Source organism: Rhyacophila brunnea, unplaced genomic scaffold, assembly GCF_057557595.1.
Source record: "Rhyacophila brunnea isolate RB1 unplaced genomic scaffold, BYU_Rbru_1.0 scaffold_3, whole genome shotgun sequence".
In the NCBI taxonomy this organism is placed as follows: Eukaryota; Metazoa; Arthropoda; class Insecta; order Trichoptera; family Rhyacophilidae; genus Rhyacophila; species Rhyacophila brunnea.
The window spans coordinates 32,893,375-32,916,902 of record NW_028232965.1 but is presented as its reverse complement, the minus strand read 5'-3'; the positions used below and the strand labels follow the sequence as shown (position 1 = coordinate 32,916,902).

The following is a 23,528-nucleotide window of genomic DNA, read 5'->3' as shown; positions in this document are numbered from 1 at the left end:
GCCACTCTTTTTATTATTTATTTCGTTGGTACTCGGCAATAGCCGATAACTCGCTAGCCAAGTTTTACGAACCGGTGAGTGGTCAATTTATTGTTTGCCAGAGGAATCTATCTACTTTAATAATTTTATTTACCAAGTAATGATAAGAACGCATTGCAAGGAGGAACTAATACAATTATTCCTTAGACAAGAAGTACTTATGTATTATAATTATTTTATTGTAATTATTAATCGTGTATCATTATTTTCACACACGTGAAAGAAGAATAAATTCAGCGAACCACGGACAGTTAAAATTCTAATAGTTTCTCTAATACAATCAGAACCTAGCTATTTGTACTAGTTTGTATTAGTAGTGTGGTTTGTTCCTACTATTGGAAAGTTTTCTAATATTGCAAACCATAATCCATGAAATAGTAATATTTATATAAATTATACCTTCTTATGTTACTTGATGCATTATAAGACATAGGTACCTAAAGCCACTTTAATAATGTACTTATGTGAATTTGGTTGTCATTTACTTGACAGAGTTCGATTTTCCGATAATATAATATCATACAGTGGATACCTACTTCTCGGTTGTAACACAGGTTGTACATTCGGTATAATGAGTCTACGTTTGTGATAATACCATAAACGTGTGTTTGTCATGGTTGCAAACTTTACATGGAAAACTCATAACATAATATTAAGCATTAGACATGGGTGGTGGATAGAGGAACATAATGTAAGACCATATACATAAGTTTGACCCACATGGCCAATCTTTATTAAAATCATTCATTAATAACTGTATAAATTAAATACTCAGCAAATCCGCTAGGTACATTAAAAGCGTATTACATATTGTATAATATTATGTGGGATAATAATATGTAAGCATAGCCTGCAGTGTTGCCAACTGTCGTCGGAGAAAAACATGCCAGACGGGGTATGAAAACAAGCTATTTGGCAAGAAAAAACGCTAGATTTTGTGAAAGGATATGAAGTATTTATTCTACCAAAATACCAAAAAATCAATATCTTTTTTCGCTTATCGAAAAATGTGCAAAATTCGAAAAATAATTGGCTATAGATACCGACGGGAAAAATTCACACTACATTTTCCCAGAAATTTGTTTAAAAATTCTATCCTATCCTATTATCAATATCAGTGGTCTCCAAACTCAATAAGATGTGAGCTACTTTCAGAAATTGAAATTGTCTGGTGAGCTACTTATACATATTCCTTCTTTATACTTTTTTATCATCGTCCTATATTGTACCATACATAATATTATTATATTACTTAAAATAAATTAAGACATCGGACAATAAAACATGCGTACTTTAATTATTTATTTATAAACAAAATAATATTTGAAAAATATCTTGAAATAAGTGTAAGTAAAAGTTTAAATAGTGAAACTAGTGAAAAGAATGGCATTCACTTTTCTCCACAATTTTTTCAATTCTCGGTGGGCACCTTGTCACTCCCATCCGAATGCAATTATCAAGATGTAGGTACATCTGTGAGTCCGTTTCTATATTTACTTTTAACCACCTTCATAGTGGAAAACTTTGATTCACAAAGCAGGTAGAACAAAACAATGCCTTCATTTAAGCGCAATTCGACCGAAAATTGGATACTTTCCTATTGAGACGAAAGGCCATGCAGATTCTATAGTTCAGGCAACAGTCTTAAGCTACAAATCACATTGAAATTCTATCAATTCCATTTCTGATGGAATTCCATTCTATCATTCCATATAGCTAGATAGTTTTTCAATGTCATGTGAAATTTATAAATATGATAAAATATCGTATTTTAGGTTTTTTTAGGTAGCTCGCGAGCGATCGTTTGGCGATCACTGATCTATATACATTCAATCGCTACCGCACTATAAAAATATATACGAATTTCAATTAAATTGACACCGACTATTATTGTAAATACGCGGAGATTCAAAATAAGATTCACAAAAACATTAATAATTATTGTTGTAGCCACAGAAGCCTGGTTGTAGCTCAACCCGAGACCTTAAATCTTAAATCATCTGTCGACTTTAATAGGTAATATTGAAAATATTCATTACTAATAACTACTTAATAGTTCATTAAATATCATAATTTTATGAACAGGAATAATTGTCATAGGTAAGAGCTAAAAAAATACATTTGTTTGAAATATCGAAGAAATAATTAATTAATTTATCAAGTAACAATTAGGTAAAATCAGAAGAGTGGAATCCCTAATAATCGTCAAACTGGTGCCACGACAATGATACATAAGCACACCAAAATGATACTCGATAGGTACCATTATATCAATATCACTATATAAAGCCATGAATGCTCTTAATGTTTCACTGTGTAGTTTTATTTCTCAGTTACCGACCTACATTATTCATTAAGCACCGAACTGATAGTTAGAGAATTGATATGTCTGAAATTATATAAACCAAATATCTAGCGTATTTTCAGCATATTTAGAGTTGTTGAAGGCATCAAAAAACGCTGATAAAAACGCCACAAACTAGATGCGTTCGATGCCTATCGAAGGTCTAGATCTGGCACGAAAAACGCTAAGTTGGCAACGCTGACAGCCTGCCTACTGTTATTGTTATTATATAATAAAATAATTTATGGACCACAAGTTAAGTAGGTGTTTAATAAAACGTTTACGAATCGCAGACGTCATTAATGTATGATACAATATACATAAGTAGGTACCTACATTCAAAATAAAACTGCATTCAAAATCAAATCAAAACTACCCACGCAGCTTCAATAAACAAATCAATCGCTTGTAAAAGTGAAATAAAAAATATATTTACATAACAACTGGTGGGAACTTTTTCTTTCACCTCACAAACTTATTATAATAATTACTATTTCATACTTATACTATTACAACTTCATTATTGACATTCCCATATAATTTTTTAATGTTATGCTTTTTCTTTAGTTTTTCATTTTAAATTAATTTTGAAAAAGATTTTAAATAACCTCACGACCTCAAATTTCATAACTGTTTATTGACGTTTGGATTATCATCATTTCAAAACCCAAATTATTTCGGATACAGACAATTCTGAAGGTAATCAATGAATTCAATTTAATATTCTATTAATCATTAGGAGTCATCTCCAAACGTCTGATTAGTGACATTGGTATGAACGCAGAACGATGTCTTCACTGATTTTGTTGATCTCTCTAGGTCGTCAACAGACCCCACGCTCCAGTGAATAAATTATTAATCATTTCGCTGTTTTAGGGTATCCATAAAAAGTATAAAAAAATATATACACATCCATAAATGAAAAATAGTGGTCACAATAATTATATATTCTTCTACTGGGCTTTTCTCAATAGTTAAGACGTTACTGATATTTTTATTGCTCCAAAATAACACAGATCTCAAAGCAGGTTGTTTACAATAATTATTGTTAACACGCGGCACTGTATCTTACTTGATTCCAAATGCATCCGATTAGAATCTCCAGTTGGACTTTTTTTTATCCAATTAGAGATTCTAATCGGATGCATTTGGAATCAAGGAAGACGCGTTAACTATGCCACTAGTCACCAATCGGAGACCGACAGTCGAGGTGCACGTCGATTTCTTATGTCATGGCGTCGGATGAAAACATTCTTAAATCGTGTAAAGATGACTAAAAAAACTATACGTATGTACTTAAAAAAGAAAACATGTCAATGAATATACTATTATTATTAGTTACTAGCTGAAGTACCCGGCTTCGCACGGGGTCGCTTCGTGGTTATATTTATCTTAGATATTTGAAAAATAATAAGAGGTAATTATTTCTTTAATATTAAAATATCTGTGTAATACAATATAGCAATATGAAAATAATTATAATAGGAGTAAAGGTCAAACATAAGAACACTAAATTAAAATCGAATCCAAAATATGAAAACGTTATTAATGTTATAAATATGTAGTAAAAAAAAAATCAAAATTGGATGGAACAAACAAACAACAAACTTTGTATGTTATATAATAATAATTTAGAAACCGCACACAACTGACAAAAGTTTCATCGCAATCGGATGAATGGTATAGGAACGCATACGAATAGTAGAAGAAGATGATTTTCTAATTCAGAAACCTTCGTGGGCATGCGCATGACAACTCACCAAAGTTTCATTGCAATCGGATTAATGGTATAGGAACGCATACGAATAGAAGAAGAAGAAGATGGTTGTACTAATTCAAAAACCTTCGCGGGCTTGCGCACAACAACTGGTCAAAATTTCATCACAATCGGATGAATGGCATAAGAACGCATACAAATAGAAGAAAAAAAAGATGATTGTAGTAATTCAGAAACCTTTGCGGGCAAGGGCACAACAACTCACCAAAGTTTCATTGCAATCGGATGAATGGTATAGGAACGCATACGAATAGAAGAAGATGGTTGTACTAATTCAGAACTCTTTGCGGGCGTGCTCACAACAACTGGTCAAAATTTCATCGCAATCGGATGAATGGTATAAGAACGCATACAAATAGAAGAAGATAGAATAGAAGAAAAAGAAAATAGTTGTAACAATTCAGAGACCTTTACGGCGTGAGCACAACAGTTGATCAAAATTTCATTGCAATCGGATGAATGGTATAGGAACGCATACGAATAGAAGATAGAATAGAAGAAGAAGATGGTTGTACCAATTCAGAAACCTTCGCGGGTGTTGGCACAATTACTGACGAAAAATTTGTTGCAATCGGATGAATGGAATAGAAACGCATACGAATAGAAGAATATAGAATAGAAGAAGAAGAAGAAGAAGATAGTTGTACTAATTCAAAAACCATTGCGGGTGTTACCACAACAACTGACGAAGGTTTCATCGCAATCGGATAAATGGTATAGGGACCATACGAATAAAAGAAGATAGAATGAAGAAGAAGAAGAAGAAGATGGTTGTACTAATTCAGAAACCTTCGCGGGTGTAGGCACAATTACTAACGAAAATTTTATTGCAATCGGATGAATGGAATAGGAACGCATACGAATAGAAGAATATAGAATAGAAGAAGAAGAAGAAGATGGTTGTACTAATTAAAAAACCATTGCGGGTGTTACCACAACAACTGATGAAGGTTTCATTGCAATCGGATGAATGGTATAGGGACCATACGAATAAAAGAAGATAGAATGAAGAAGAAGAAGAAGAAGAAGATAGTTGTACTAATTCAGAAACCTTTGCGGGTGTTGGCACAATTACTGACGAAAATTTTATTGCAATCGGATGAATGGAATAGGAACGCATACGAATAGAAGAATATAGAATAGAAGAAGAAGAAGAAGAAGATGGTTGTACTAATTCAAAAACCATTGCGGGTGTTACCACAACAACTGATGAAGTTTTCATCGCAATCGGATGAATGGTATAGGGACCATACGAATAAAAGAAGATAGAATGAAGAAGAAGAAGAAGATGACGATTTTTCTAATTTAGAAACCTTCATGGGTGTGCATACAACCACTTGCCAAAATTTCATTGCAATCGGATGAATGGTATAGGAACCATACGAATAAAAGAAGATAGAATGAAGAAGAAGAAGAAAATGATGATTTTTCTAATTCAGAAACCTTTATGGGTATGCATACAACCACTCACCAAAATTTCATTGCAATCGGATGAATGGTATAGGAACGCATACGGGACAGACACACAGACAGACATTCATTTTTATATATTAGTATAGCCTATACTCTTCCCGCAAGTGCAAGCAATAAGTTTACAAAGTTTTATCGCAATCGGATGAACGGTATGGCTGCGCATTAAATACGAACAAACAAACACACAAATATTAATTTTTATATATTAGATATAACAATAAGCATAACATTTAATGGGCGCATGTTGGATTTTTATGACAAATTATAATTCGTTCGGCACGCGTCATTTGCACAATCCGCGCATCGCCTAATCACGATCTTTTTAGACCGTGCCTCAACTGAAGTATAGCCTTTCATATTTACTTATCACTTTTTTTATTTTTGAGTTACCTAAGTGTTATGTTAGAATAACCCTGTATGTGTTACCTACGTAATTATGCGAATCTTATTCGCTATTCAGAAAATATTAAAGTGCACTACCTATGTATTAAATTAAACCATGATAATTAAAATTTATTTTTCATTTGTCCAGTTTGCTTCATTGTGCTTTAAACGCAGCTTTTCGTTTAAATCATTTTAATGTGTGGGAATTTATAATTTAAATATTTATTTCATATTATTATTAAATTGAACATAAAATTATTGTCGTGGAGTCCATTGCGGAGATAGCATCTCTTTTATACCCGGACGTCTAAGCGTCTTTGAAATCTATGAAGCTGTCCTTGAACTTCACTGTTTTCAACTGAGTTCATTTTTGATTTGTTTTTCAATATTAACATTTTTCGACCGTTCTTCGTCTTATCTAGTATTCAAGATATTGTGAAGTATTTTTAATTTGTAGTTAAATAATAAATGTGTATTTATGAAATTTTAGCTCCTGCTTGATCCTAAAACAAACTTATTATTTTTACTTGGGAATTTTTTTTATTTTTTGTATGTAAGTCGATAAGTAGCAGATGTTTCGTATATTGCTTAACGGGGACAGCCGACGCTTCGACTTTTAAATATTTTAATCCAGTACACATGTTTGAACATCCTTTTAATTGGCCAAAGTTTGATGTAAAGGTAGGCGTGTGATGTTTCTAAAACTATAAAAATGATAAATTAAATTGTGGTCAACGTCTAATATAATTGAATTACTTATATTCCAAATTTTATATTTGATACAAGTAAATTAATGCCCCCGGCTTAAGAATGCTTTAATGTTTTCATTGAAAAACTTCACACAACTCATTTGCTCTGTTTTACAAAGTATTAGAATATATCTGACTCTCCTTTCCGCGTGTTTTCTAATGCGGGACACATTTTTCACTTTCATTTTGACAGCCCTCCATTTGACAGTTAATTTTTTCCAATTCGAAAAATCTAAACAAATCCGTGCTCTTAGCACGAATTCTATTTCTGATTCGCTTCTCTCAAAGAAGTTTTGCTGTCATTTTAGTTTCGAGAATATTTATCATAAAAATATTAATTCTACGGCGGGAATATTTTTGCAATCAATTAACGTGAAAAACGGTCTAGTTTAGCTGTTATATTCATTATTCTTCGTACTAATTTTCTTGCGCAACAAATAATAATGTCTCAGACGACGTTGCTTTGAAGCTGGTTCAGACAGATTGCAGATTCCAAAGGATTGAATTGGGTTGTTTAAGGGTATAAAGGGCTCAGACACACGAGTGTACAGTTAGCATGCCTCGACGCAGGTTTTACTTAAAATGTACCCGATTTCCACCGGAAAGAATCTAATTGGAGATTCTAATCACATTCATTTGGGTAAGACCTGCGTCTGAGAGCGTAAACCAGAGTGGTTGACGGTAAGCAGCCGTTCCAACAAGAAAAACGCGTCGCATGTTTCGTCGCGTGTTTCTCTCTTCTACTTGGGCATTTTAATAAATGTTTTTTCACTGAACTTAAAGCGTGATGCAGAGTCGCTGACGTTAAGCAGCCGTTCTTTCAATAAAAACACATCACATAATCTTTCTGTCTTCCACTTAGGCGTTCTAATAAGAAGTATATAATATGGTTTTCTCACTGAACTTAGGTCGTAGAAATCGGCCCAATGAAAGTTAAGCGCGTATCTTAAGGACTTACGGGCCTAAGTATGGTTCTGCATCGCTGAGCCTTTAGCCCCATGGAAATACAATAGTTAAAAAAACGTTTTGCATTAAGGCTATACTTACTTCAGTTGACGCATGGTCTAAAAAGATCGTGGCTAGGCGATGCGCGAATTGCGGGTCGCGGGTGCAAATGACGCATGCCGACCGAGATATAATTTGTCATATAAATCCAACATGCGTCCATTTAATGTTCTGTTTATTGTTCTGGAGCTGTTTGCCAGGGTCCGTCCTCACACGGGTCCAATTAGTCATGGAGATCTGATAGCAACCGAGGCCAACTTTGTGGCATTCGAGAAATTTGCAGCGTCGTATGGGGAGCGGGATAGTCCCAACTCTTCTGTAGACTCATCTATTTCAATTCGTGACACTCAGTATGCGGGTACACTAAGCGCTTAACGTCAGCGGACAGCAGAGCCAGTCCAAAAAAAAAATCTTTCTTAACTTTCTTCTTTAAGCACTACGGTGCATGGTTGCAGCATCAGTCCCGTGCGGCTCAGTCTCGGGACGGAATGAGCACTTAAAATCACTTCTTTCAGACACGTTTAAAGCGTCACAGAAAGCGGCCGTGCATATCCACGGCTGTGCATATATGACGGGTGGTGGTGGGCACTTTACGCATGTTCTATTGGTAAAAATAATAATATATTCATTGACATGTTTTCTTTTTCGAGTAAATTGGTAACGTTTTTAGTCATCTTTAGACGATTTAAGAATTAATACCCCCGTCGCCATCACGAAACAAAATGATGTATTGACACCTCGACGTTCGCTCTCAGACTGCCAGCGAGTCCAAAATTTTGTCGCGCCTGAAGTTGAAAATTATTTGCCGTTTCACTAAGCCTTAATAAGTTTTCAGTGGAGTGACATAAATGTATGTATACTTATGCTTAGTTACTATATGATTACCGTAAAGTTTTAAACTTGATTTGACTTTCATTACTTTTGGACAGCTTTTCGTAAATAAAATTTGTCCAAGAAATTTGTTTCATCCACTCTACCCACTCGCCGTTGTCAGAAGGTGCGTCCCAATAAACTACATTCAGAAAATCCATTACTTTGAATGTTGATGTCCTGTGTGCATATTAAATAATACTTGTTTCGGTTATAATTTTGCCACCGCCTCGACAAACATTGTAATAAACCCTTCGTTAATAAGGCGTCGACAAACTAATTAGCAAAAAATATATCTTTCCATGTCTTTTTCGTCGCTGTCTTACTACTGGAAGCGGGCCAGATTCATTCAAGCCGGGTATAACGACCTCACTTAATTGAAACAATAAAACCACAATGGACCGCCTTCTGCTTGCAACTGCTATAATGCTGCCTCCAAACAATTTGTTTTACGAAATTATAATTTTCAACATGTCAGAATCTATTTACAGACTCGACTTCTTGTGGAATCTTCCATTGGGTAACTTATTCTATTTTTCAAAAGTGACTCAATGAAGCGCTTATTTATGATGTTCGTGCATCCAGGTAAATTTTGGTACATATATACTCTATTGCAGGGTTCGCGAACCTTTTTACGTGATCTTGCCAAAATTTAACGAATGCTATTTTTCGACTATCATACGTGCCGAGTAGTTTTTCATGGGAAGAAAATTAAAAAAAAAGTTTTCAAGAATTCTATTGAAAAAGTTTAAAAATTATAACTGAGTTCTTGAGATTCTATTTTTACCGTGTTTTTAGTCGAATGCATTTTTTTTATTTTTTAAATAATTTTAGAGGAGATCGTGGGAATTTTTTAACCACGCTGAACGGTTTTTCATTTTTAACATTTTATTTTGATCCAAAAATTCTTCAATGCATTATATATGTAGGTATAATCAAATTTAATTTTTAAAAAAGTGTTGAAATGTAGAAGAGGTTAACTTTTTCAAAAATACGATTAAAGCGCGCGGGCAGTAGTTTGCCCAGACCTGATCTACAGTGTAGGGTGCAATATAAAGCAGTGATTTATAACTCTTTTTGTGCTACTTAGATAAAACTCCATTTTTTATTCCGTTAAAATATAGTAAGTAAATAAAAAAAATAGATCATTGTAGTATAAACATACCACATACGCGTGAAATTCAATAGTTTTAACAGAACATATGACGTAGTTAGATCGACGACGAGCGAGAGAAGGCGATGTAATAGGCTTCATGTAAGAGCAGTCGGAAATAAAAACAGTAACGATAATTAAATTTACCCTGTGCAGTTCCTGCGCAGTAGACGAAATCGCGCAATCTGCGCAATTTCAAAGTTAAGTTGTTCCACTATAGTAAAGTTATTTATTAAACAAGACTGAAAAAATTAAGAGAAAAGAACATTTTCATAAAGGTAGATGCGAAATTGACATCAACAGGTGAATAGCATTGGCAAACAATGCTTTGTTGTAAGTGGAACCAATTTGAAAGAACGAAAACATATCACATTAATAATGTGAATAAATTGCATCTGTATCTATAGTGTAAGGCAGGGGTTCCCAACCTTTTTGTACTCTAGAGCACATTCTAAAATATCGGTAGGGTGGCGGGCACCACCTATTTTTAATCGACAAACTCCTTCCATAACTTTTCATTTTCCCATAATTTCTTTTCTTATATTCATAATTTATTAATAAATAATAAACAAAAATGTTTCAAAATAATAAAACTATTATTCAAATTGCATACACACAGAGACATGTATTTACAACACGTAAACAAAGTAAACAAAAAACACAAATACAAAGAAAACATTTTATAAAAAAAATAGAATATCAATATGTCAATGTGATCTTTGGCATTGCATATCATTGGCCAGTGCCTCATAATTAGGAGAGTTAGACGATACTCCTGTTAGCAAAGAATCATAAAGATGCTCATCGGTGAGTCGAGATCTATATCTTGATTGTATTAAGTTCATGTTTGAAAACAATGATTCGCATAAATATGTCGAACCGAAAAATGATTCAATTTTATATGCCGCTTTTTTCAAAAATGGGAACTTTTCTCTGTCCACTGTATTCCAAAAGTCCTCTGATATTAAGGATTTAGAAATTGCATGTATTCTTCTTGTGACGGTGTTATTTGATAACTGTAAGTCTTGTATTGCTGAGACAATCTCACGTTTGTTAGAAAATCCACCAAACAAACAATTGGCACCAGTCAAAAATAGTTCAACTCACCATCAATGAAAGGTTTCTTCATTTTTGCGAGCATGTGAGAAATTTTGAAAGAAGCAATGGTGGCCTTTTTAGAATTTTCCACATGTCTAGTGAAAACAGTCTGTTGTGCAGTTAGACTTGATTTTAGTTGACATATTTTTTTCGTTCTTACTTCAGATTTAAGTGGATAATTCACATCAAAAGTGGCATGAATTGTCTGAAAGTGTCGTTCAACATTATGTTTTTTCGGCACTGCAATACTACTACCACACAACAAACAGACGCATTTATTTTTCACATTAAAGAAACAATATGATTCTTCCCAGTCAGTGTTAAAATTATAGGTTCGTTGTCTTTTACTCGTTCCACTCATTTTAGAACTATATAGAAGGAATATCAAAACTCCTAATTCGTGTTTCGTCAGACGAAGATATCTCCTAGGTAACTGTCACGACCCGAACGGAGCAGCAATCGCAATCACAATGACAACAACGCGGTTCCAGGCGGGGAATGCTATTTGCACATCACTCCTTGTACACGCCGAAAACTCGAACTGAGCCGATGATCGCCGAAGCAATCGGGACGGTACGAGCACGTGACTACTGTCACGTGCTTCGGCGTTCATCGGCTCAGTTCGTGGCGTTCGTTCACTTCGGGTTTTCTGCGTGTGTCTTGCGTGAAAATTCTGTCTCTGTCGAATAGTGGCGGGCACATACGAATCGTTCCGCGGGCGCTATGGTGCCCACGGGCACGGGGTTGGGAACCCCTGGTCTTATCCAACGCTCGAAATGGAAAATTTTGATAACCGGAGCGCTCGTCAATTTTCTTAAAATATTAACATACCTAGTTTTATGTGGTTTTATAAAAAAAAAATGAGTGTGTTCTTTTTATCTAGCCCATCTAACTCAAATGGTAAAATACTTTTTTTCCACGAGACGGAGCGATAATTTTGTCGATTTCAGGAACCGGAACAGCGCTCCGGTGTGCTCCAGTCCATTTCGAGCCCTGATCTTATCTCTTGTCCTCCCAATTTGTATACAGATAGATATGTACTTATGCATGTAGGTATAGGTACATACATACAGTAAAATTGAATTGTAAATGCATTTTGTTCTTTTACATTCTGATATTTTTTCCCAGTAGGTACCTACCAACTGTCTGATTAGAATCTAGCATACAATTTTAACTAAATTTTTCGTGACGTATTTATAAAACAATAATTAATTGCCGGTCCAGTAAGTGAGAATCATCAATAAAATTGGTTATTATACATTATTTTCAAACAAAGCATTACTATTTTTTTTAATAAAAATTTAAAAAAGCGATTTCGTTATTAGATTTTCTGCACCGTAACTTTTCTATTAGATTTAATTTTGTATTTGTAATTTAGAGATTCTAATGAGATGCGTTTGCACGCCAACTGCAGTGTCGTGTGTCTGCGCCCTAATGTTGTAATGAAAACGAATGCTGTAAGTATCATGGATGGTCAACCGAATAGACGATCTCATCATAAATTGATACCAGATTCAGGACATACTCTCCTCGGATTGTCTGTGCCGGACTCCCCTATTGTATGATAATATATTCTGCAGGGAAGTTTGTCATTTGGAACTGCCGTGATATTTGGTCAGGCTAAAGGTCAGGCACGATGAAGAAGAGCTTCATCCGGATGGATGCACCAAATCAATGCTTCTCGACAGCCAAATCACACGGGTCGCGATCCTCAGTCATGAGGTCCCGACGTAAGAACCAATATGTAATATTTCATTCACATAAATAATTGAAGCCCCCGGACCCGATACCTCTTTAAACTAGCGCCAAACTCTATTTAGAATATTATCTAATAATAATTATTAGAAAAGAATGATCAGAGTGTAAAAGTTTCTTTAAGTAGGTACCCACATTTTCCTCAGTTGCAGCATTTTTGCCAGATGTCATAAGTCAATATTGTATGTGGTGAGGGGTGGTTTATTGGTTAGGTTAGGCATGAATGGTCATATCCTTTGTAGTGGAAGCAAGAGCTTCTTTTATAAGAACCGCACGCCTCATCTTATATAGTTACCTACTCTGTTCATATTTATTTCAATTTGACATAATATATTTATACATAGGACGCTCTAAAATAGTAAATATAGTATGCAATTCACATAAACAAAATGTGTTAAATGCATTTTTGTTTTTTGTGTTTGGAGGAACGCCAGGTATGAAATTTAGTCTGTTGCTGTGTCATCTAGTTATTTTCTGGTGTCACCTAATATTGGAAACATGACTTGTAATGTAGGCACCTATCTACCTGTAGTACCTATAAAATAATATAACTGAAGAAAATAATATATTTTTGATAAATATGAGTATTACCTTTTATTGTATTTTTATAGTACATATTCAGATAACACCTACCTATTCCTATACAAACGGACAATAGCAAAATGCAGACGCGTACGTCGATGTATTTAATGGAATTTTATTAGAGAGGTATCCCAAAAAATGAATTTAACGCATGATTTATAGAAACCAATACATACCTACCGTTATCGTTTACGTTTAATACAATTAGAACGGCAAACGTCTTGTTTTATTGTTTCTATTTGTTTGACATACATATTGTGAAACCTCGATAATGTGAAAGAATAATTGAAAGTTAAAATGTAGCTACGCTCTTCTTGATAGTGATAATAATATTATGTCAATCTTAAAAATCAATTAAGTACTTAAATTATAATGTGTAAGTATGTATTCGGTATATACAGGTCGTGTTTTACGGAATATTGATACCTATTTGATATCTTCTCAAGGGTTCTTATAGAAAAAATGTTATAATTCTATTGCTTGTAGACTGATGCCAATTATTACAAATATTAGTGTGGCAAAAAATCATATTTGAGTAGATAGGTACCTACTATCATAAAGACGAGATTTTTTAAATATGTATTCACACTTCACACTAGGTGTATATTAAATAATATATACCTACTCATACCTGACATTGAAAGGACATGAAGTGTGCATATTATATTATTTTTTAGATAGATTTTAATAGCTGGCTATCTTCTTAAATTGAGAAACATTTACATGAAAATGTGATTGTGTTTCCATTGATAGTAATGGAGCGGAGATGGCCTATGAACTGGCACGTTACTTACTGGGAGTTACATAATAATATTAGGTACGTTCAATATGATTTCATTTCATTCGTGATGCACGTCTCTGATGTAGATATTAATGTTGAATCTAGTGTCTGCTAATATGTGCAATACCAAATTTGTAAAATCGCATAATTCGTATTTTTTTATACTTTTTATACTTGAAGCGGAAGAAACCGCTTCTGATCTTTATAAAATTATAATATTATTATGTAGAATGTAGGTAATAGTATTAAATGCATATTGTGTATCTTAATTGATATCATATCTTTCTAACAAGAAGGAAATTGAGAGATAAAGACATAATACCATTAAAGTGATTAAATATTAAGCTAATAATATAATGTAGGTATCTTCTTAATTTGTGGCATTTAAAAAAATGTTAGCGTTGAGATCTTTATTTTTGCAAATAGGTAACATAATAATTTATTAATAATCATCCGTGTAAGAGATATATTTTAACATTTATTTTTATTTTTTCTACAGTAAGTACCTATCTAGTTATAAATATGATGGGTGTGGAAATTCGGTATTCAGGGACTTTTCATTAGACATTGATTTTTTTTGTTTTTGAAAAATCACTTTTCACTAAAAATTCAATTAATGACACATTGAATGTTAAATACCTATAACTAATCTGTTTTCTCTTACTTTCCAATAAATAAACAGGCACGTGTAATTACATAATAAGAATACTTGAACAAATACAAAATACAGCATATCAAAATGGTATTATTTATTAATTATTTGTATAACTTGTATTATATTGATTGGACTGCTGTTTACGTGGCAGAGCTGAGTTTAGAAAAGTTGATTGGTACACAATGAAATTATTCAATGGTAGCTACATACAGTGTGTAGAGTGTGTAGACTGATTTGAAAGTTTACTTGTAAGTAATTAACTAAATTATTGGTAGGTATATCTTACACAAATTTCGTTTAAAATATTTTTTCTTGCATTAATCTTATTCGATACCTCCCTACTTATAACAATAAATTGTAGTTATTTTTTAAACATTTGGTCAGAAGATTTCAAATAAATAATATTATATTGCGTCTGTTATAATCAATTTACAATATACCTATACATAATAGAATTTATAGGTATCTCTCTCTACATATCATTTATAGTGAAACATACCACAAGGGGACAATCGTTCTAACCGTAACGAACGACTTAAGTATCTATATTGTGATTTGAGATGTAAACATTTAAAATGAAAACAATCAAATTCACGTTAGCAAGAATGCCTTCCAATAAATAATAATATTAAAAGCCTCAATGTAATAAATCTTGTGCCGCAATTTATATTCTACTTCTACGAGATATCACTGGTCTAACGTACGCTTACCTTTTTGGATCTCGATTGTTATTATTTTTGATATACTGTGCTTGTCCCCTAATCAGCTTTGGATCCCAAAGTTTCCAAATAGAAAGAATAAAGTGGAGACCCCACTTGTCAAGCAATTCTCTCTTGACAAGCACAACAAAAGAATCCTCCATAGCCCATTGTGTGTAGGTATGCGTATGTCCAACCACTCCCACAAATGATAAAAACCGCTGTTGTCCACCCTACAGTATGTAACAATTTACAAGTTACAATGTGTGCGTGCTCTATAGATATTGTATATACATATGTGTTCATCATAAATTTGTGATATTCGACCAGGTAGGGTACACTGGAAGGTACCAAAGTGTGCTTCGTCACATGGTTCTGACAGTTCATCACGTCATAATAATATATATTGTCATTTTCATTGTGTAGCGTCACGTGGATTCATATCAAAGTAAATAAGGAACAACTATTCAATGTAACATTTTTAGTCAAGTACATCCTGAAGAAGCCACCTTAAAATATCGACATACATATTATATTAAATCCCAGACTTTCATAATATTATATTTAATGTGAAATCATTTATGTCAATTTTTAATTCGAAATTTATGTTGCTAAATTCATTGGATAATAGGGACGAATAAACGACTTTTCACATGTTTTTTGTCATTTTATTGTGCTTTATGGACATCCTGATTACTGGAAATGACAACTTGATTGTCGTTTAGCAGAGATCTAGTCCGATTAATTTAAAAGTCGTACCTACTTGTCAAACAATATGCATGCTGCCGGTAACGACCATTTTATAACTTGCACGCGTACCTAGCAGTGTTTAGTCCTGATTCCCAAGCAATTAAGTGGCAGTGCATGAGTTCATGACATTCATCAGATTAGTGAATCATTTATTTTTGAGTGTACATTGTTACGGATGGGCGAGTTGTAGGTCTTTGTTATTTTACAACTTGCGATGTCTGCTTTCAGATAACCCAATCAGATAGCGTGCAGTCATAATATATACATAGTCAAATAGAATGAAAATAATGGCGAAAAACCAACACAGGCAGTGTGTTTGCCTTACTGTTTTTCGTGTTGTTTGTTTTATTATTGAATTGTACAGCGGTGTGGCCCTCTCTCGCGGGGGCCACTGTGCGCTCCACGTGACCACCCATCCCAGTGCCGCCACGCTTGTTTTTTGTTAGTCAGTCAATCGTTCGGCTCGCTGCCGTGCTGTCCTATACGATCTGTCCGACGCCAAGAAGGCCGGTTGATTTCATTCGCGAACTAACCGATTGCGATTGTCGATTGCCTATCTGCAACCGATTCCGCCCCCTGTTTTAGCTGTGCAATTCGCGCAGCGGGCCCTCCTCCGCTTTTCCTCTTTTGGCAGCGCTTCTCGTATCTTTTGTTTATTGTTTCCGACTTTCTTCTATGCTTCATTCATCCCGAACGGTACGCTTTGCATTTCTGATTCTTAATTCTTCCTCTTTGTATATCTTTGACCTGTTATTCATTACGTTGTGGAATTCGGAATATTTTTAAGCTGTTCTTAAACGTTTTCAAGAAGAAATAACTTTAAGTATAAATTCGCTGTTTTATTTTTTATATATAATATTTGACGCAAAATAATTTGTGTTGAAAAATTTACCATCTATTTAGACAACATCCTCAAATACCTTCATTTATTTATAATAAAATATGATTACCTTTTTTTTTACCATTTCTGCATAAGTATTCGTCGCCAGCCTACAGGTAGGTATGGCATCAAATAAATGTGATAATAAATAAATACTCTACAATTGTCTATAACTACCTACCGTCATAGCTTTGATTTCCTTTAACGAAAAATAATATTATGTTTAATCGATTCGATTATTGATTACTTATTTATTGTTCTTGAAAACCTGTCTTATTGTTCTTGAAATTGAAATGAAAATTAGTAATATGATTCTTATTGGAAATATATTATCCTTTGCTGTTACATATAGGTTAAACATAACTAAATCTCATGATTATTTTTTCATATATCATTGTTATTTAGTTAAGTGTCAACATATTACTTCTGTTGAAAATTATTTCACATCTGATTCTAAAGAATAAATAATTTGAGAAAGAAATGAGTGCCTCGTCCGAACCGGATATTTGAACAAAGTGTTGACAGCTTGGCAGAGATCTGTCATTATTAAATGTTATTGTGGTTTGATAGATACCATGTGGCGACCGCGGTGATTCTGCGCCTGTGCTAAACTTAAACGTCAAAACACCTGGCGGAAATCACGCCGAACTAATCAACTCAGAGCTTTCAGCGGGCGCCATCAAAATTTCGCGCCATTTCTAAGCTCAATAATATCTCGGCAACTTTTACATGTGCAACTGACGTTTATAGTGAGTAAATAAGTACAACATAATTTCAAAACGTTCGAGTTACAGTGTAGCTACAGTAAGATTTTCATCAAGTGAAGTTGAAATAATTATTCTGTTGATTTTTTTTAAAATTTGTTTTATTATTCTCACGCCATAGTTATTTTGAGCGCTTGAATGAAGCAGTGTAAATAAATTAAGTGACGTGTCATCCTCATAAATAATAAAGGTGACCCAGGACGTGTTTGTTAACTGAGAAGGATATCGAACGCCTTTTGGATATATTGTCTTTTTATACCTGCCACAAAAAAGAATTCTTCCAAGGTACGTTTTTTAGTATGTAGATAAATAATTGTACCTAAGATTCCAAAGCTATAAAGTGCTGCCCCAATACATTTTTAACTGAGCAGCATGGCACGCGGCTGGTGGTCTTCTTACATTGTGTTTTGTTATCTTTTTATTTTATTGTTACATGTTATAGCATCTCTAGAGATTTTTTTGATCGTCTTCGTTTGTGGGTAGGTTTGCCTCATCTTGCATGTGTGTTAATTGACTCTAGAAGCATAATATTAGATTATTAACAATACAAAAATTTCGAAACACTTCAGAAAACATACATAAGTACCTATATATACTTATTAAAAGAAATACTTATAAAAAGAAGGTAGACCGTGTGGGACTCGAACATCACATATTTTACCGATCTGGTGACTGCTCTTATTTACATACTAATTAAATTACTGAGTAAGCCATGCAGGCATCTACTATTATTAATAAAATATTGTTTAATTAAAATTGATTTAAAACTGAAACCACTAGTGATTTACGAGTATGTATATTATCTACATTTTAAAAGTATCTATTAATGATGTATGCGGGTTATGTAGATAGGTACCTACCTAATTTATAATTTTCAAAGCAGTTGGATGAGACAACTCATATAATTGTCATTGTCATTGTAATACATAAAGGTATCTATGTACAAAATTAAAACATCACCGTAATTATTATACTTAACAAAATAAATAGATATGTACCCATATTTAATGATTTTGTACCTAATGACTCTAATGAGTAACGACTTCATGGCATTGGACTTTGATGCTCTTGAACCTGCTTTCAATAACTTTTGTAAGTAATGTTTTTGATTCGCACTTTTAGATTGAGCTCCCCTTCTTATAATTTAATTTATATCTAACTGGCTCAATTGCCTGGCTTGGCCGACGTCACATCGTTGGTGGATTTATATTTATTCTCAGGAATCATGAGAACTTCATTAAATACGCCGGGAGAAGATTTTTAATAAGTTAGTCATTGTCGTGTAATGCCGGGTCCACACTGGCAACATGTCGCCGGCAACTTCGTTAAATTTTACTATAATTATCATAATTGCTTAAGAAATTTTACGATAATTATCATACTTATCGTAAAATTTAACGAGGTTGCCGGCGACATGTTGCCAGTGTGGACCCGGCATAAGAATGTCCTCGTGAATGCTTTCTTGATGTTTTTTTGTCCCAAAGATGTTGTGGATTTTATAGCGCGCTAGTACCTATGTCCTATAATAGCGAAAACACCATTCATAGTTGAGGTAAAAACATGTAGGTACCAGATGCTTTCGCAACACGTCCCCATGTTTGCCATACCTACTACTTCGTTGATGATTTTGCTCTTTAATAAAAACGATATTCCACGAGACCACGCGTCGCTACTTCCTACATCAAAATATTTCAAATATATTTATATAAATGATTGTAAGAAATTTTTTATACCTACTACTTTTAAGCGGTTTTTATAAGTACAATGCTTATTTGAGTACGGACATAATATGGACAAGTCTTAAGCATTAAGTTATCTAATTGAATTTCAAGATTAAATTCATATTATATGCCATGGTGGTAGTTTAATTTATACAGCGGAGAACAAATACTCGAACCCATTGATGAAAATATACAATAGTAATACTTACCGAAGATAATATTATTATACTTACCAAAATTAGTTAGGTAAATAATATATATTTTCCTTCACAACAAGGTTAGAAATTGGGTGACGAATTGAAGGGATTGTTGTGCTCATTGAATTAAATACGTACGCGGTTGCTCGTTACTCTTGAAATTAGTGATTTAACATTTTCACGTATTTTCCCATTCATTGTTTACACGAGTACCTACCTACTTGCTTAAGTACAAATATACTACCTATCATTATTTTTAAAGAACATATTTTCACGAACCTACCATCTAAATAGCTAGGTAGTGTGTTAATTAAAATTTTATTTCTGAATCTCATATTATGGCGAACAATACATAGTAGGTACCTACCAACATACGACCCACAATGCTACAGTTTTTCTCAAAAATAATGAGACTGAGAGATCGTGGGAAAAGCGGTTGATTTATGCGCGAAACAGTTATATTAAGTGTTCACATCTATATATTAGAAACGTTATCAAACAAAAATGCCTATCTTGTACGTAGCATCAAAGTATTGTAGATAATATGTTCTGTATCCAAATAAATCACACCCCTTCAACAAAACTGTCATAAATCAAATTTAGTCTAACATAGAAAATCAACATTTAAGTTTTTACCCGTTACAATATTATTTTTACTGTTTTTTTTTAAAATAATATGTATGTGGCAGTTTAGTTGCGAGGATGCGAATTGTTGACTTTTTATGAAATAATATAAGTAGGTATAACAGTACTACACCAATTCCTTGCCTGTGTAGTAAATAATAATAGAAGTAATGTAGGCATTCATTATGATACTTTATAACCTATTGGTATATGTATGGAGGTATCGTCTGGTCTACGTTTCTAATTACTATATTTTGTCTACTTGGCGAATAAAAAGCAATAAATTGTTGTTTGCGCTCACTACCAATAATTACACTATATGGGTTCACTCAGCGCTCGAAATGAAAAAGTTTACGAACCGGAGCGCTCGACAAATTTTCTGAAGATATTTACATAGTCATCAAATCGTATGTGTATTTTATAAAAATAAGTGTGTCAGATTTCCTATTCTATGGCCTATCTATCTCAGACGGTAAACATATTTTTTCCACGAGACGGAGCGATAATTTTACAAATTTCACGAGCCGGAACGGCGCTCCGGTGCGTTCCGTTCCATTTCGAGCCCTGGGTTCACTGATTTCAATATAATGTCTACCTATAATGAGAACTGTTAGAAAATAAATGATGAGAAAAAGGTATTGAAAATAATGTCACGGTTTGCTTTTAAATTTTGGGAGATTGTCTACCGGAAACCCCCCCCCCCCGTCGTATCCAAAATTGATATTAACTTTTTATAGTTTTAATGTGTAGGTGCAGAATAAATAGCGATGATTCCAATGCCAAGGGCAAACGAAGATCATCGTGGAAGGTTTCAATCATCCATTATAATTTGGCTTACTGAGCATAAGCTATCGACCATAATTATATTTTATCGTTACTAAGAATTTACCAGTGTCGTATTTTTATGAAATAAGGATCCACGTGGAAAACCGAACGAAAATTAATGACATGGCGTTGAAGATAGTTTAAATATTGTGATATAAACGCTCTCATGATATCAATTAAAATATTCTATGTTAAGTAGAAAAGTATTGTAAATTTTCTCACATACGAAGGAATGGTAAAACGCGCATTAAGACCGACCTAATTAAATACATTGCACACAACAAATACTCTACGCTGTTTGTTAACTTGAAAAATCAATACAATTAATTTATGCCACATATTAATGGAAGACAGCTTTAGCAAGCTGCATTACTTTAATTATGATATTTTTAGGGTGCTTTCACATTAGAGGATTCACGTATCCGATACAGGCATGACGTTTTGACTTTACTAGCGTCCTTTGATAATACACGTATGCGATACAATATATCCGAAGGAAACGAACTGTCATTACCTAATGAACCGTATCTGGCCTCAGAGCCTTTGTCCATAGTAACCGACTTTCACATTTCTATCGTATTAATCTCTTCTTTGCCGGTACTATTTCAAGCATTTATTTGTAAAATTATTTTTAACAGTAAGATGTGTAGGTAGGTACTATTTTGTTCATATTATATTTAAAAAAAAAAGAAAAAGAAAGATATTGCAATGTATAATTATGTTGCAGCTCTATTTAAGTAAATTTTTGAGCTCATGAAGGGTATCATAGTTACATTATAATAATTTATTCGAAAAAATTCGGCACTGCTTATGATGGAGCCATCTTGTATGCATAATGATGTAAGAATCCTGTTTTTGTGTATTTTGGTGAAGTAATACTGAAAATATTTCCGTCCCAAAGACCGGTTTTTCCTAGTTCATACGTAAAAAGTACACACTTGTACTGTCTATTCAGACATTGCTGTCAAATGGGAAAATACATTATAATGAATTCACCAGACACCATCCGAATCTACACTAAATTTAAGAATACAATATGTAACTAATGGTTAGGTACAATGATTTCAAATGGGGATATAAGTACATGTTTAATATCTTGTCATTCTGAGCGACCGGTAAGCTTGATAATCTACATTCTACGTAGGTGTGGTTAGGTATGTAGGTACATTTAATTTTTTTTCTCATTATATTTATATTACCTACCTAATTGTATTTATCAGTGGCGAAGGGTGGGTTAGTCTGTTAAAATCCGACATAAAAGTGCTCACTAAACTTTGACCGTGGTGGTCCACGGTGGCCGCGCGGCATAAGCGTTGGACTATAAAGCCGTGGGTCCCAGGTTCGAATCCTGGGTCTGGCAAGTACACATATTGTTTTTCAATTTGTGTGTGTCAGGGTATGGACCTAATAGGTTGAGCAAGTGGCTGACATCCATTTCTCGTAAAAAACAAAATCTGTCAATACAAATCTCCACTCTGTGGAGGCCCATATGATCCTATCAGGATCGGACATGGTCGAAAAAAAAAAAAAAACTTGACAGTAATAGTTTTTTTGTTTACGGTATGTATAATCTTTGTTATAGGTATAATTTATAATTAAAGTTTAAAATAAATGTTCCTACATGATTTCACTTTATACTTGTGAATATTTAAATGTTATACATTGTCGTTTTAAATAATATTATTACATTAATACTTTGTATTGTAGTACATAATATCTACTATATTGTACTACAAAACAGGTAGGTACATACAATTTTCAATTTGAGTGGAAATATCTTGGAAAAGTTAATTTACTATTTTTTACGAATTTATTGGTAGATTGGTGTGTTTACATGTTATGATATCAATCGTCAATCAAAACACATTTTTCGAAAGAATATTACATATCGGTAGTGATATATATACCTACACGTTTACACAGGTACCTATCTAACAAAAACTGATTTGGATACGTGGAAATTTCTGAAAATATATTTTTTTAGCATTTCATTAAATCGAAATGTATTGTGTTTATTTATTCGTTTGACATTTTCGTATTATAATATGAAATTTTATAGTGACAATCGTCAACTGTCAGCAGAGATATGAACATATTGATTTAAAAATAGACAATGTCACATTTCAATACTTAAAATCTAAGGGTCAGATGTTTAGTCATACTTAAGTATCTATGTAAATACGTATTCATAAAAGTTTTTTAATTTTAAGTTAGTCGTTTAATGACTAGAAAAGTAACTAATAATATTGGGAGCATTAGGACGCGAGTAGAAGATGTCAATATAATAAAGTAAATCGTATATATTGTAGACAATGTAGGTAGACGGTAAGAAATAATATTATAGATAAGTATTCAATTTTATCTTGCTTACGAAAAACTAAACACATTACGGTGTTTGCTAGAT

At 33.4% G+C, this 23,528-nt stretch overlaps 1 protein-coding gene across 3 annotated transcripts in view; it reads left to right on the top strand.

Moving 5' to 3' along the window:
- The window catches only part of heph (polypyrimidine tract-binding protein 1 heph), a 583,478-nt gene that overhangs the window by 11,165 nt on the left and 548,785 nt on the right, over nt 1-23,528 (top strand). The window contains exon 1 of one of the 3 annotated variants that reach the window (XM_085952126.1): nt 17,078-18,042. The exons of the other annotated variants lie outside the window; for them this stretch is intronic. The gene's annotated coding sequence lies outside the window, so the exon portion shown is untranslated. Of the gene's footprint in view, nt 1-17,077; nt 18,043-23,528 lie in introns of those variants that run through there. 3 annotated transcript variants of the gene reach the window in all.